Raw genomic sequence first — 17,655 nt, 5'->3', positions numbered from 1 at the left:
ATTGGGAGTATGGATCAAAATTGTTTGGTGGGGGTGGGGGGGTTACAGAAGGTAGGAGGTCTGGCTACTGTTATTACTTTTCCACCAGACATGGGCGTTGGCAGGTCAATACATACTCCCAGCCTGTTTATCTTTCCTTAGTGTGGTAGAGCTCAGGAGAGTTGAACTTCCAGGATTCATTGGTGAGGTCTTCTGCCCAGAGAAGTCAGGATGGAACCATGCTAGCGTCTGCAACTTGGTGTCTGAAAGGTGGCAGGACATGAAAATGAGACAAAATGGTTAAAGTATTTTAGGCATGTTTCTAGGGGCCCACAGCTATGTTAGTTATTGCTTGAATTGGATAGCTAGGATGAAGCTGGATAAAAATATTGTCTGAGAAAATGGTGTCAGAGTAGAGAAAAGGGCTAGAAAATTGGATTAGGGTAGAGAGTAGCTCCAATTCTAGAAAAAAAAAATTATGGATAGAATTAACTATTTACCTCCAACCACCTGGCCCAGGGCCCATATAAATGTCTTCATTTTCCAAGACATAATTTCTCTGATCAAAATGTTTTCTTTATGTAGAATATCCTGAATTAAAATCAAGATACATGTACTTTGTTTCTTCTCTCTGTTCTTTGAAATATCCTATAATCCAAAATCACCTACCCAGGTCTCAATAATATTTATATTAGGAAAGATCATGATTTTTAAAGCAAAGGCAAAATCTGTGCTTTAATTAGGTTTTCGGTATATGGTCTCACTATTGAATCAGAGAGAACTGGTTTTGAGACAGGAAAACAGTGAGCTCATTCTTAGAAAGACTTCTGGGATTGACTAAATCCTTTTTTTAAAAGTATTATTGGATAAAATGATCATTGAGTGCACAATTACAATGCACAAGGACACTGGTTCAAGCCATTGGTCCTCACCTTCAGGAGGGAAGGCTTTATAAGCAGTGCTGCAGGCATCTCTCTCTCTCTCTCTCTCTCTCTCTCTCCAGAGTTATCAAAAATTGCCAGTGCCAACTGTATCCTGGCATGACACGATATTGAGAAAAGTTTTCAATTAGCAATAATCACTCCTTAGATAAATCTATTGACCACTACCACAGCACAAAGCTCCCCCTCCACCAGAGTACTGTTCAGCTCTGGCTTATGGTGGTGTGGGGGATTGAACTTGGGGCTTGGAAACCTCATGCTTGAGAGTCTCTTTGCATAACCATTATTCTGTCTAATATCTCTCTCTCCCTCTCTCTTTCTCTCTCTCTTTCTTCTTCATCTCTCTATTCCCTCTTGATTTTCTCTTGTCTCTATTCAATACATAGTAAGTAAATAAACTATTCCAGTTATCTTAAACTCTAAGGAAATTCCCCATGAAATATTCTGTATAGGACACACTTTATTACTACAAACTACTCTCTGTATATCTGTGATTCAGCTTCAGCTGGATGTTCTTCATTGTTTTCAAAGCCCATTATTAATGTATGGGAATGGAGTTTTGTGTGGAGACTTTGTATCTTGCTACTTTGATGAATATAAGTATTAGTTGTAATAAGACTCTTAGTGGAGTCTGTAGTGTTTTCTACTTGTAAAGACCATATAATATATAGGAAGGTCATGTTATCTATAGAAAGAATGAATTCTATACTTGCCTTTCCAACTTAGATACATTTTATTTTATTAAGTAACTTCTATGTAATATCAGAGATCAAACTCAAGGTTTTTGTACATAACATTGAGATACCTCCCCAGATCAATTTTTAATTTTACTTCTCTATGAGATCATGAGATAGAGATAGAGGGAGAGAGATAATGCAAATATTTTCTACGATCCACGAAGTTTCATTCACTTTCTCTTAATGCTCTTTTTGGCACTACGTTGAAGAGAAGTTTGGAAGGTTTGGAAGCAATCACTTTTATGTTATTCCTGATCTTGATGGAGAAAATCTTTCAGCCTTTCTTTGTCATGTATGATGTACAACATTTTTTTTCAAATTTTGGTTTTACTGTAATAGTTTACTATATTTCTAGTTCTACTTTGATATGTATTTTATCATAAAAGAGGCTGAATTCTAGCAATTTTTTCTGTAATAATTAAGATGATCATTTTCTCCCTTTTTATCTTATTAATGTGCTGTATTATATTAATCTGCTTTCATATGTAGAACCACCCTTCCATTTCAGGAACAAATTTCATTTACTTATGGTGCACCACTGCTTAATTTATTTTCTTTGTGCTTTAAATTTTAATTGATCACTTGTTTTAATCTATATGACATCAAAGACAAGACATTTCCTACTGCCTATGATAGGGAGAAGAAAGAATAAATTCTTACTTTAGAACGAAGCTTCAGATTTGCTAATTTGGAGCAATAAACAAATGAGTAAAACAATTCTGGGAGTTAATCTTTCACTGTGTAGGTAATTTATACTAAATGAAAGCCTCATCTAGTTAACATTATTTTAAAACTAACTTTTGATATTATTTTGAATTATTTTTTTTCCTTTCCTCTTCTTTTAGGTCTTTAGTAGCTTGGCTCTTAATATTTTTGATATATTAAATATGTTTTCTCTTTCATATATTTTATTGATTTCTTATTTTTAAATAATAGCAAGTAACACAGCTTTGGGGAAGGCAGCAGAAGGCAATCTCTTTTCACAATTCGGAGGGATCAGTGTCTCTTTTTCTCAAATAAGTCCTAGGGTGCTTTCTGTTTTTTCACAGACCTTTTGAGCTCAGATGTTCAAACACCTCCTCCCAGAATGGAATCCTGAGCCTATCATTTTCCAGGGTTGTGGGTTTTTTGTGCCTATCTTATATTCAGTATTTAAAAAAATATTTTATTTTTGAGAGAGATGCAAACAGAGAGAGAGAAACACCAGAGCACTGCTCAGCTCTGGCTTATGGTGGTGCAGGGGATTGAACCTGGGACTTTGGACCCTCAGGCATGAGTGTCTATTTGCATAACCATTATGCTATCTCCCCCCGCCCTATATAAAGTATTTTATAGTCATTTGTTGGTTTAAATTTTCCAGGTTCCTTTCTTGTTCATCATCTCTCTGAATGTGAACAGCATACACGTGTGTGTACATGTTTTCCTCTCTATTTCCCTCCCTTCCTCCCTCCCTCCCTCCCTCCCTCCCTCTGTCCCTTCCTCCCTCTCTCTGTCATTCTTCCCTGAAGACACCACTTTCCCTACAGTCTTTTCAGCACTGATCTTTTTCCTTCTGCAACCCTCAGTGCAACAGGGATATGGGAAAGGCATTTCCCTTGCATGCTCTTCTTTCATCTTCCTGACCCCCAGCCCTCACCTGCTCCTGCCATCTGATCATATTAACCACTATTACATTGGCTGCTGTCATCTATTGACCCTGGTGTCAGTTTAGGTCATATCTGGACAACTTTCACCCCCAGCTCACTGTCACTGTCTGTAATGTAATTAATTGTTACCTTAATTCTTTGTTTCAGAGGCAGTTACATAATTTGTGAGTGCACTGCAAGATGAAAATATGAGTCCCCATCCACAGATCCCTAAGAATTTCAAGCCAGTCACACTAAAGCATTAAACCATGCTCAGGATCCATTAGACAACATGTCCTTGTGCAGTTACACAGGTCACACACTCATGAAGTTGGCATTGCTTGGTTGGGTACTATTATTCACCTTCCCTTTCATTTTCATGGAACAGTGAGCTTCTGACCTTTCCCTATGAATGAGTATTGGAGTGAGTGCTTCTAACTCTCTCTCTGCACTTCTCTTCTCCAGGAAGGTAAAAAGTAGCGGGGCTGATTAGGAAGCATTACATTCATTGGACCACATTTCACCAGCAGGTGGAAATGATGTGCTGAAGTCGACTTCTTTTGCTTAGTCCTTTCTCTCTTGGATTGCTTCTTAGTTCGGGAGGGGGGGTCACCTTTCACTTTCAGTTTTCTAGCTGTGAACTGGATTGTCTCAATATTTCAGAATAAGTTGGTCTCAATGTCCTCTGGTTCAAGTCTGACTAGCCAGCATGCTTTCCTCAACAATACTGTATAAGGAATTGGATATTTGCTTAGCCTACAAATAAAATTGACAATATTGATTGCCTTGTAATCATACTTCTATATGGATGTATTCTATGAATATTAGAACATAAAAATTAACAGTATAATACTTTAAATCTGGGTTCTCTAGTTATAGAATATTTATTGTCCTGAATCAACTGTTTACCCCAAATGATTTGCCAATTGGTGTTATTTTTTCTAGTGTTATTTTTGTTTAAGAGACTTGAATTTGAAGGGAAAACATGTCTTCTCCCATTTATAGTTTTAGGCGTTCCTATCTCTGACTGGCAGAGAAAACAATTTTGGCAGAGGTGAGCATGAGCTGACCCCCTTTGTTCCTGACAACCCCAGGGAAGGAAAAACATGACTGATAATAAGAGGTGGCTGCTTTGGGGCCACCCTCGCTGACAGTCTCAGTAAAGCAATGACTTCAGGCTGAGGGTCTTTTTTGACAAGTAATATTCTCTGGATAAGCAGGAAGGAAAACAGCAGCAGCTTGTGTTTTCAGAAAAATCTGTTGTTCTCATTCCTTAAAGCCCCCATATATTCTTCTTTTAAAATTGAGGGATTTTTAAGAGTCATTCCTGTATTTTTTTTTTTTTGCATGGTCCATAAGTAAGCCAAATTTCAAAATGTATGTCATATCCCTCACAAATTTAACATTGACTTCATATTCCCCTCCCACCTCTTCTTATCTTCAGTTTCTTGTTTTAGATTTCATGTCACATGTTAGTGCATACAACATGCCACTTTAACTAGGAAAAGATGTGTGTAAGGAGAACAGCAATCATGAACACACAGCACAAGATAATTTAATCCTAGTCACCGCAATTTGAAATTACATGGATTTGAAATAATACACTGAAATTAAAATTTTTAATCCCAATCCCTGTCCCTTGTCATTTCTGTGGCCTTGTAAATTTCCACTCTGAAAAAAAAAATAGGAACCTGACCTGATTTTCAAATAGAGGCAACACTAAGTCTAATTTGTTCATGCGCAGTATAAATTTTAAAGTCTAAATTCATGGGGAGAAAATTTGTATTTTTAGCTACATCTTTGGAAGACCAGCACGTGGGTACTTCATGCAAACCCCACAAGTTGGATGAATGTTCACTCTGCCCACTGAGGGCCTCTCAGCAGTGACACTCCTCCTATACCAGGCTCAAGCCCTCTTGGAAGTAGTGGTAACACAAATGCTGGGGCTTCTTTGACCTAATTAAAAATCTACAGTGACTTTCACTGGCTTCCTTCTTAATTTTTAGCTCTACTTTAAAGGTATTATTTAGCAATATAGCAGTGCAACCTCTGACTGTAACCTACTCCAGTTAAATATACCGAGGATGTTCATCAACATTTTAGCCTGAAACTACTCCTGTTTCGATTACCTGTCAACAAGAGACTATCTCTCTTCCAAGTGAAACTAAGTCATTATTGTTGATTCCTCAGCATTTATTTCATCTTATGGGCTCCAAGGCATTAATATAATGATTCTGTCCCCACCCCCTTCCAGAAGAGTAGTGAATGTCCACTCTGCATCACTTAACATTGAATTTTTTGTACAAACTGTTTAACCCATTCGACTCCTTGTAGCACAGCACAGCACAGCACTAGTAGTTCAGATCTATTTAAACAATGGAATTAAAATTACTAATTGAGTCTTATAAATACAAAAAAGAAAAAAAGATCCATGGGGCATATACTCAATGGAGTATTACTCAGCAATTTAAAATATTATTTTGTCTCCTTTGGGACAAAATGGACGGAACTGATGCTTAGAGAATGAAGTCAGGATGTGAAGGACAGCTCCTAGACAATGCCAGTCATATGAAGAACATAGACTAAAACACGTGAACTTGAGTATCTGTGACCTTGAGAGAACTATACTGGTTATTGTTGGAGAGAGGGGAGGACAGAACTTTGGTGGCAGCAGTGGTGTAGAACTATATCCCTATCATCTTGCAATCTTGTAAATTACTATTAAGTCACTAATAAAAATGTAAAAAAGAAAAAGATAAATGTTATGTAAAAATATATAGTAGTTAGGGAAACCCACTTAGCTGGTAGAATGAATATTGCACTTTCATACGTGACTTTCCTGGTTTGATCCCAGGCACCACATGTATTGGAATACTCTGTTCTCTCTCTCTCTCTCTCTCTCTCTCTCTCTCTTTCCTTCTCTCCCTCCCTCTCCTCCTCCCCCTCTCCCTCTCAACTCTCCCTCTCTCTCTCTTTACCTCTCTCCCTTCCTCCCTCTCCTTCTCCCCCTCTCAACTCTCCCTCTCTTTCTTTCCCCCTCTCTTCTTTTCCCTCTCTCTTTCCCTCTCTCCCTCTCTCTCTATTTCCCTCTCTCCCTCTCTCTTTCTTTCCCCCTCTCTCTCTTCCTTTCCCCCCTCTCTCTTTCCCTCTCTCCCTCTCCTCCTCTCTCTTTCCCTCTCTCCCTCTCCACCTCTTCCTCTCTCCCACTCTTCCTTTTTCTCTCTCCTTCTCTTTCTCAAAATTGCTCTTGCTCTCTTTCTCTCTCATTTTCCTTCCTTTCCCTTCCTCTATATTTTGCAAAAACTCTTTCTCATACATAATAAATAAAGAATAAGTGTATTTTTTAAAACAAAAAAATTATGATGCATAGAAGCCAGGGCATTATGTATCATACATAGAGAGATTCTTTCCTTTGGAAGAATCAATGCCCATTTGTTTGGATTAATTTCTTGTGTGTTATATAAGTTCCTATATATAAAGCGAATTAAGGGCTATATTTATCAGTTACTATGAGATTTAGACAAGGACTAGATGTGCCAAAAATGGTCATTCTATTTTGCTTGTGTATGCGTGAAATCATCCAACTGAAATAGTCATACTCGGACCATTTGATTTGATGGGAAAACACTATGTAAACAGGAGTTTTTAACATATACTTTTTTCAATATTTAGTACAGCAGAAAGATCAAACAGATATACTGTCTTCTTTTATCAAAAGAGCTTCAGCAGTCTACTGATACAATATCTTGCTCAAATTTTACAGGAACTGAAATAAAGTTCCATAAGTTAGCTCCCTGTTTACTTATTTATTAAATCAAAACAATGCCCAGACAGTTTTAAAACTTCATTTTTTATTTTTTGGAATATATCTCACAATATACTCCACTGTGATGATTAATTTGGATTCAGTGTTTCAATTTAGTTTAGTCACCTTCTGATACAGTCTAAATGAAAATGTTTTGAGTCATTTAGAGTAAAAATACAATTTAAAGAGTCAATATAGAGAGCCAGGCAGTAGTGCACCAAGCTAAGTGCACATAGTATGAAGCTCAAGGACCTCGAGAGGATCCTGGTTCCAGCCCCAAGCTCCCCACAGGGGAAGTTGCAGGAGGGTTGCTTCACAAGTAGTGAAGCAGGTCTGCAGGTGTCTGTTTTTCTCTCTTCCTCTCCATTTTCCCCTTCTCTCTCAATTTCTCTCTGTCCTATACAATAAAAAACAAATGGGGAAAATGACTACTGGGAGCAGTGAATGTGTAGTGCAGGCACTGAGCCCCAGCAATAACCTTGGAGGCAAAAAAAAAAAAAAAGAAAGAAAAAGAGAAAAGAAAGAAAGAATCAATTTAACTGGCTTGGGATTTAATTCCTAACTTGTTGTCTTTGGGTAAATTTTTTCACTACCCATAAAATATGGCAATTATCCTTATATCATAAATCTGTAATTAGATTAAAATACAGAATAGCATTAAAATATCATATAGACCAGTAAGAAGTAATTATTATTAATAATATTAGCTTAATAAAGAAAAATGGTAAATTAATATACTTTATAAGTTTTCTATAACATATAAATATTATCATTTTCATAAGATTCATAAGATTTCATAAGCAGTTTTTCTCATGTATTTTTCTAAAGAATATAAAGAACACTAATTCTAAAAGATATATCCACCCTATATGTTTATACCAGTATGCAAGAGCCAAAAGAATCTTAATATCCATCAAAAGATGAAAGTATAAAGACTTTGTGGTATATATACTCAGTGGAATACTATCAGCTAGTTAACCAGATGGAAGCTTGTCATAACAATATGAAGAGAACTTGAGTTGAGAAGTTGTACCTACGTGTAAACAACTTTACTGTAAACCATTAGTCCCCCCTCACCTCTACTCAGTTAAGTGGGACATTTTTTCCAAGTTTAGCATATTTTGTGTATACATCTTCCACACCCAATACCAAAGCCTTAATGTCATTCACCACTGTCAAACTGACTTCCTCTACACATTCCTCCCCCAAACCCAGCCCTTCGACACTGACAACCATATTTTTTATCAGAGTAGGAGGGTTAGTTTGCTTCCTTTATTCATAGTCCACATGAGTGAAAACACCCAGCAGTTGTCTTTCACTTTCCCATGTATTTCAATTAGCACACTCAACTTCTTGGCTTTTCTTTTTCAAGAAAAAATATTGCTTTGGGTATTTCTGGTTGAACTGCGTTTTAGAGTCCATCTGTCAGTCTCCATAAAAATATCTCTAAGTGTTTTGGTTGCATTGAGTCTGTACATGAATTGGAGAAGAAGGAACATTATGACAATATACAGTACTGCAGTTAATGAGTGAACATGATAGATCAGACTGTTTCGGTCTTCTAACATTTTCTTATTTATTTATTTATTTATTTATTTATTTATTTATTCATTCTGCTACTAGGCTTATTGTTGAGGATCAGGTGCCTGGACTATAACCCCAGGGCTACTGTTTTTTGTTTTTGGCTAAAGGTGAGAAAGAGAGAACTAGAGAAGGGGGAAGGAGACAGAGAAATATTTGCAGCACAACTCCACCAGCCAAGAAGGGCCCCCCATGCATGTGGGGACCTGGGACTTGCATCAGGTCTTTGTGCATGTAATCTACTGGCTATGCCACCACCAACCACCCCTTAACAATGTTTAAAGATCTTTTAGTGGTGATCTTAGACATAGTATTTGCTATTATATTTATTCATATATATATTTGATGTAATTCAAATTTATTATACATTCATCTGTTTCCAGTATGTAGAGAGAAATTTGATGCTTATATATTTAGTTTCCAATGATCTGAGTAAACTTATTAGCTCTAATGATTTGTCTAAAGCTCAGAAACTTCTACCTATACAATCATATCGTCTATAAATAGGACAGCAGTTATTTGTTTCTTTTTTTTTTCAAGTTTTTTTTTCTTTTTTCATTTAAGAAAGGATTAATTAACAAAACCATGGGGTAGGAGGGGTACAATTCCACACAATTCCCACCACCCAGTCTCCATTTCCCACCACCTCCCCTGATAGCTTTCTCACTCTCTATCCCTCTGGGGGCATGGATTCAGGGTCATTGTGGGTTGCAGAAGGTAGAAGGTCTGGCTTCTGTAATTGCTTCCCCGCTGAACATGGGCGTTGACTGGTCGGTCCATACTCCCAGTCTGCCTCTCTCTTTCCCTGGTAGGGTGGGTCTCTGGGGAAGCAGAGCTCCAGGACACATTGGTGGGGTCTTCAGTCCAGGGAAGCCTGGCCGGCATCCTGATGACATCTGGAACCTGGTGACTGAAAAGAGAGTTAACATACGAAGCCAAACAAATTGTTGAGCAATCATGGACCCAAAGCTTGGAATAGTGGAGAGGAAGTGTTAGGGGGGTGCTCACTGCAAATTCTAGTGTACTTCTGCTTTCAGGTATATATTTTGCAGTAGTTTATGGATACGTGTGAACATATGCTCTCTCTCACAGAAACTGGTGTCTATCTAGGTTTTGGGACTTTGTTAGAAAGTGAACCACCTGAGATGGAATTAGAGTATACTATGAAAGTAAAGGTCTCACCTGAGTAATGAAGCTGAAGGGTTTTCATTCCACACGTGAAGTCTCTGGACACAGTCTGAAGTGAAGCATGTTGAGGTGGCAATCGTTGCATTGGTTAGGTTGTGATCGGCAGATGCAATGTTATTTGATATGGATTGGGCGAGGCATACAGGAAAGTGGGCCCTATCCAAGGGTTCCAGGACTGGGGGAAGTAGAGGTTCTATAGTGGAGATGTGAGGTTCCTGCTGTCTTAGGGTTCAAAAAGACAATCGATAGTTAGTGTTATCATCACATTAATTGGTAATTGGGTTAACTTTGAAAAGTCCGTTTGTTAGGGTTTGCTGTACAGTACCCAGTATCTTGTTTATAGCTGTGTTATTGGTTGCTTCTGATCTACTTGGTCTAGGCTTTTGAGAGAGTCTGCATATCAATTACACAGCCTGTATATTAAAAAGATTCAGTTTGTGTTTTGAAAAACTTCGAGACATACAATTAATTTTCCCCCTCTCATATTAATTAACTAGTGATTTATATGAATACATTTTACTAGGAGTGTACATAAACACCATTCCCACCACCAAAAGACTGTGATCCATCCCTCCCACCTACTCCCACCCCCCACTGGCCCAGGAAGCTGCATGTCTACCCCTCACCACAGGGTTTTTACTTTGGTGCCCTACTTACAATTTGGTCAGGTCCTGCTTTTAGTTTCCCTTTCAGATCTTCTTACTCAATTTCTGTTGATGAGTGTGATCATCCCATACTCATCTTTATCTTTCTGACTTAGCTGACTTAACAGAATTCCTTCTAGCTCTGTCCAAGATGGGTCAGAGAAGGTGGGTTCATTGTTCTTGATAGCTGCATAGTATTCCATTGTGTATATATACCACAGCTTTCTCAGCCACTCATCTGTTGTTGGGCACCTGGGTTGATTCCAGGTTTTAGCTATTATGAATTGTGCTGCTATGAACATAGGAGTACACACCTCTTTTTGGTTGGGTGTTATGGAGTCCTTGGGGTATAACCCCAGGAGAGGAATTACTGGATCATATGGAAGGTCCATGTCTAGCCTTGTGAGAGTTTTCCAGACTGCTCTCCACAGAGGCTGGACCAATTTACATTCCCACCAGCAATGTAAAAGGGTTCCTCTGTCCCCACAACCTCTCCAGCATTTGTTGCTGCTGTCCTTTTTGATGTATGCCATTCTTACAGGAGTGAGGTGGTATCTTAGTGTTGTCTTAATTTGCATTTCTCTTACAGTCCGTGACCTAGAGCAATTTTTCATATGTTTGTTAACCTTTTGGATCTCCTCTGTAGTGAATGTTTTGTTCATATCCTCCGCCCATTTTTGGATGGGGCCATTTGCTTTTTTGGTGCTAAGTTTGCTGAGCTCTTTATATATTTTGGTGGTTAGTTTCTTGTCTGATGTATGGCATGTGAAGATCTTCTCCCATTCTGTGAGGGGTCTCTTTGTTTGTTTAATAGTTTCTTTGGATGTGCAGAAGCTTTTCAATTTGATGTAGTCCCATTGGTTTGTTTCTGCTTTAGTCTTCCTTGCAATTGGGTTTGATTCATCAAAGATGTCCTTGAGGTGTAGGTGGGAAAGTGTTTTACCAATGTTTTCCTCTAAGTATTTGATTGTTTCTGGTCTGACATCTAGGTCTTTGATCCATTTGGAGTTGATTTTTGTTTCTGGTGAGATAAAGTGGTTCAATTTCATTCTTCTGCATGTTACAACCCAGTTTTCCCAGCACCATTTATTGAAGAGAGCCTCCTTTTTCCATTTAATCCTTTGAGCCCCCTTATCAAAGATTAGATGCCCATAGGTGTTGGGATTTACTTCTGGGCTTTCAATTCTGTTCCACTGGTCTGTGTGCCTATTTTTGTTCCAGTACCATGCTGTTTTGATGATGATGGCTTTATAATATAGTTTAAGGTCTGGGAGTGTGATGCCTCCATTTCTGTTTTTTCCTTAAGATGGTTTTGGCAATTCTAGGTGTTTTCAGGTTCCAGATAAATGATTGTAGTGTTTGTTCTATTCTTTGATGGGTATTGCATTAAATTTATATATGGCTCTGGGGAGAATATTCATTTTGATGATATTTATTCTTCCAATTCATGGGCATGGGATATCTTTCCATTTCTTGGTATCAGTTTCTATTTCCTTGAGTAGCGACTCATAGTTTTCAGCATACAAGTCTTTCACTTCTTTGGTCAACTTTATTCCTAGTTATTTGATTGATTTTGCTGAAACAGTAAATGGGAGTGATTTCTGGATGTCTTCTTCTTCAGATTTAGTGTTTGCATAAAGAAATGCCACTGATTTTTGTACATTGATTTTGTAGCCTGATACCTTGCTATATTGCCTAGTAACTTCCAGTAGTTTTCTGCTGGATTCTTTAGGTTTTTCTATGTATACTATCATATCATCTGCAAATAGTGAGAGCTTGACTTCTTCCCTTCCAATCTGTATTCCTTTGATTTCTTTCTCTTGCCTGATTGCTATGGCACGAACTTCCAATACTATGTTGAAGAGTAATGGTGACAGTGGACAGCCCTGTCTAGTCCCTGATCTGAGGGGTAATGCTTTCAGCTTATTTCCATTGAGTATGATGTTGGCTGTAGGTTTGCTTTATATAGACTCCACTATCTTAAGGAATATCCCATCTATTCCCATTTTTTGTAGAGTTTTGAGCATGAATGGGTGTTGGACTTTGTCAAAGGCTTTCTCTGCATCTATTGATATAATCATGTGGTTTTGGCTTTGCTTTTATTGATGTGGTGAACGACATTTATTGACTTACGGATGTTGAACCAGCCTTGCATTCCTGGGATGAATCCCACTTGGTCATGATGAGCAATCTTTTTGATATGTTGCTGTATCTGGTTGGCCAAGATCTTGTTTAATATTTTGGCATCTATGTTCATCAGAGATATTGGTCTGTAGTTTTCCTTTTTTGTTCTGTCCCTATCAGCTTTTGGTATCAGGGTGATGTTGGCTTCATAAAAGGTGGAAGGGAGTATTCCTGTTTCTTCAATCTTATGGAAAAGCTTAAGAAGAATCGGTACTAACTGTTTCCTGAAAGTTTTGTAGAATTCGTTTGTGAAGCCATCTGGTCCAGGACTTTTGTTGTTGGGGAGATTCTTAATAACGGTTTCAATTTCTTTGTCTGTGATTGGTGCATCAGTTATTTGTTTCTTATCAGACGACATGTTCAGGGTTGTAGGGTCATAGACTTACCTTCCTTTGTATTTCTTAATCCTTTTACCTGCCTTTATGCTGTGTGGGAGATAGAGAGGAAGAGAGGGAGAGAGACAAGAGAGACACCTGCAGAACACTTGTGAAGCAACCCCCCTGCAGGTGGGGGTTGGTGCTCGAACCAGGATCCTTGCATGGGTCATTGTGCTTCCTACTATGTGCACTTAACCCGGTACACCACCTCCGGGTTCCCCCATGTGTTTTTATTTCTAATACAGTTCCAGTAGCAATTAAAGAAAACAGAACACATATATAAATAAGCATAGCAAATGTGTTATATTTAAGTAAAAATGAACAGAGATGTTCTTAGAACTTTCTTAGATATATTTATGTGTTTTGTATATAGACTCATTCATTTTCATAATAAATATAAATTTGAGTTTCTATCATATGTGCAGCCACTGATGAGTCATTGATGAGTTTGGTTCAAGGATGTGAAATCTTCTTCTTTTTTCTTTTTTTTTTTTTTCTACAGCACTGTTCAGATGTGGGTTATGGCAGCGCTAGGAATTGAACCTGGGACTTTAGAGCCTCATACATGAGAGTCTTTTTGCATAACTTTTGTTGGATAGTATGCCAGCTCCCCCTGGCTTCTGCTTAATTTGATGCTATGAGGCAACCCAATCTTTCCTCGGATGGCACTGTTAAATTTTGGTCTGGCGTAAGGATTTCTGTAACAGCCTCTAAATCTTCTATCTCGACTCTTGAACGACTCTGCCTCCTTTCTTTGCTTCTGCTTCGCTTCCTTTCTCGACTTTTGCTCTTTTTCCTTTCTCTATCCCTACTTCGCTTCCGTTCCTTACTTTTGCTTCTCTTTCGTTCATGACTACGACTTCTGCTCTTGCTTTTTTTCCTCCTTCTGGAATCTTGAAACCCACACTCCACTCACAAGGAGATGTAGAGCTTTCCAAGGAGGCAGAAACTTTGTCTTCAGTCTGTTGGGAAACTCTTGTTTGCAAATCTATAACAAAAGAGAATTCTACAGCTCAGTGCAGGAAGAATGAAGAGCCTCAACTGGGTCCTAGGTGCTCTAAATTGACATCTCAGAAAGCTGGAGAAATGTAACTCGTGTTTACTGAAGGAACTTGAAGATTTGACCATATGAACAATGTCAATCAACTTTTAATTATAACACAATTTGTCTTTTTATTCCTGCCACAGCACCAAAAGCCAAAGAGCCAGTCATCTGTAGAGCTTGCTGTGCAGCTGGAGGTATCTGCAAACCTGTACCTTCTGCAAGTCTTGCCATTAATTGGAGGCTACCAGTTGTTCCCAAATCAATACCAGTCCTTTCCAATTCATCACTATCCAAAAATGAGCTAGCACTGGAAGCATCAGTCCTTTCAGTAACATGACCAACTTTCATTGGCCTTCCTGCAAGCTCAAATCCATTGAGTTGTTCCAAAGCCTTCTTTGCACATTCTGACTCTGAAAATTCTGCTTTTAAAAACCCCTTCTGTTTCATTTGGTTTAACCCCCCCAATATCCAGGTGGCAAAAGCCTTAACTACATTAAATCTCTTTAATATTTACAAAAACTCAGACCAACCTCCTATTATTCTTCATTGGCAAACACCACCCACCCTCCCAGCTATTAAAGTCAAATGGAAAGACCCACTTGATAAAATTTGGAAAGGACCTGACCCCCTGTTGACTATGGGGAGGGGTTTCGCATGCATTTTTCCACAAAATTACTCCAAGCCTGTTTGGGTTCCTGCCTGCCATGTCTGGCAATACCCACATGATGGCGCTGATATTCCTGAAGAATAAGAAACACTGCAAGAGGACTGGCTGCAGGATGCACCCCAGGATCCATAATACAGCATGGCAGAATAAAAAAAATATATGATTCACAGAACTCTTCCCCACCCCCCCGAATGTCTTATGCTATGACTGGCCAGTTGTGTTTTGTGAATGAGTGAGTGAGTGAGTTAAAAAAAAAATTGAGTGAGTTGAGTGACCAAAACTTTTTGTATGACCCATTGTGCTCAGAGTACTCTGAAAGTTAACTGATTTTATATAAAATGGCTGGACGCAGCCATGGTTTCTGGAGATGTCCAGAAACAGTCCACAAATAGTTTATTCCTCTTTTTGATTTCTTTTTTAAGTCTTGATATAAATATGAAATGTTTAGTCTTAAACTGTGTGAGTAAAGATAGTTCAACTATGAGAGTAGATCTAAATTTGCAATTGAAATGATATGTCTTAGTTACAAGTTTTTCTCCTCCTGTGTGTTATAAACTATATGTTTAATATGCGTGTTTTAAGTTTGGTAAACATTAACTTAACGGTTAAAGTGTAGCTTTGAAGCTACATTCTTACCAGGAGAGGTAAAATCAATTCATTAAAGTAACTGAGTGTTTAACGTAAAACTCTAAATATTCAATGTGACAATTCATCATCTCCTAAGTTAAAATACAAATTCTCTATATAGGACATTTTTGGAGGGCCCCCCAAAATGTCCTGTAAGTTATCTTGTGAAAATTAATCCACAACAAATTTGGCATTGTAAATGTACAAAAAGAAATTGTCATTAAAATGTGTTAACTCTAGTAACCTGAGTTTGCTTAAAAACCCAATGTAAAAATAGTTAAGAATCAATATATGTGACTTAAATTCGGTATGAAAATTTTGCTATATAGAGACTGCTACATGCGGTCACATAAGATGACCTTTACACGAAATTATAAAGATACCTAAACCAATTATAATCATTGAGTTATCAATTGTAGTAAACTTCTAATTTGTTACAAAGTTTTTTCATAAGTAATTGACTACAGCTATGACAAGCCTTTGCATAAAGAAGCATCTGCTCATATAGAATCCCCAGAAATCCATCTTGGACCCCTGACCTCTGACTTCACCCACAATTACAGCCATCCCCCGAAACCCATGATGTGACCTGACACGATCTGGAGAACCTGATTCACAGACTCCAAAGGACAAGACTTTCCTACTGCCTTTCTCTCAACCATTGGTGTCTGCTCTTCCTGCTGCTGTTTTGCCCATCATGTTTTGGTGGTTCCAGGTCACTCTCTACAGAAGCAAGAATGAAGGAAAGTAGAGATTCTGTCTTGACAAGCAGTTTTGAATCTGGCTGATAAAAACAGCGAGTTCAAGGAATTTTCCAATGTGTGATGGAAAACAACCTTTTTAGTGGAGTGTGCATTTCTTTATTCTCTCAGTGATGGTGATATTTATAATGCCCTGCTCTCTCCATTTCTTTGCATTTTTATTTTTATTTCAGAGCCTTGGAGTCAGAATTCGGATTTCACTTTCAGGAGCTGGGACATTCAGTGGATAACAGGAAAATTGTACATTTTAATCAAAAGTAGGTGAGTACGACTGCCTTAGAAAGCAGTACTCTCTTAACTGTCATCCACTCTACTCTGACTGTATTTAATTTTGAGCTTCACAGGCAGAAATCATTAATAGCTCATCTCCCTCACATGTCTGTGCAAAGGAAGAAAATCTGATATAAATTTAAATTTGTGGTGGGTTAATTATAGTAACTAAGTTTGGGATAGGTAATTAAAATTCCCACAAAAGAACAAACATACCAAAATGTAATTGCAAATAGGAGGCTTACTTTGAAAAATCTATCCATCTGGAACATAGTATTATTGCAATAAAGAACAATACAGTGTAATTGATTTAGGCTACATTCAATATCTGAATTTGTTTATTTGAGGTAGAAAGTATGACCCATGATAAACTCAGGTCAGTATTTCCTGTTACTGTGCAGTGTATTTTGAATGTTTGTCGTTGAAAAAGTAGTTTATCACGGCCTCAAGTACCATGTCTTTTTGGAGTTGCAACATGAATATGTAGTAAGAAAGGCTACAATGATTTGTTATATAAATGCTAACTGTACACCTATAAAATAATGTACATTTTCTCTCTTTCTGACCCAGCAATGTAGTACAGGGAAATCCTTCTAAGTGACAGCTACTCTGTCTTCAGTACTTTGATAGGTATTTTCCAGCTTACATGATACCACAAGTTTCCATTAAATAGCCTAAGTGGAAATATCGGAGCTTCTGTTCACTCCCTGTATGCTCTATGACTGCTCCTCTACCCAGTCACTGCACTTAGTCCTCACAGACCAGCTGTGTGTTCAGCTATGGAAACAGAGGCTTGGTGAACCTCCACCACTTGCCCTCAGTCCTAGAGTGGGAATGTGGTGGAGGAAGGATGTAAACTGGATTCTCAGATCATATTGTAAGCAAAATATAACCCATTCATCAAATATTCAGTAAGAATCTCTTAGGTGTTTGATACAGTGCTATGTGCTGAGGTACCACAGCTCCTGGGAAGCTCAGTACCAGCTTCTTCTATGACAGAGAGTGGGGTCCCGAGAGTCTAGGACTAAAGCCATGGAACTATGAGAGACTGCAGAGTTATAGTGTGGGGTGGAGACTGGGGCTAGGAGGAAAGGGGAGAGATCGAGCTGATAAGGATTCATTGTGGCAAGTCAAACAGGGGCATGCAAGTAGGAGATTTTTTTTTACCTGAAAAATTATATATACTAATGAACACTTAAGCTGTTAAGGGAAAAATTTTTTAAT

General features: G+C 38.1%; 1 pseudogene; it reads right to left on the bottom strand.

Moving 5' to 3' along the window:
• Nucleotides 1-972: 972 nt before the first annotated feature.
• On the bottom strand, nt 973-1,102 carry LOC132539571 (U4 spliceosomal RNA; annotated as a pseudogene).
• Between the last annotated feature and the right edge of the window lie 16,553 nt (nt 1,103-17,655).

Source organism: Erinaceus europaeus, chromosome 7 (assembly GCF_950295315.1).
Source record: "Erinaceus europaeus chromosome 7, mEriEur2.1, whole genome shotgun sequence".
NCBI classification, from domain to species: Eukaryota; Metazoa; Chordata; class Mammalia; order Eulipotyphla; family Erinaceidae; genus Erinaceus; species Erinaceus europaeus.
Note: the sequence above shows the minus strand (reverse complement) of the source record. Positions and strands in the feature narration are given on the sequence as shown.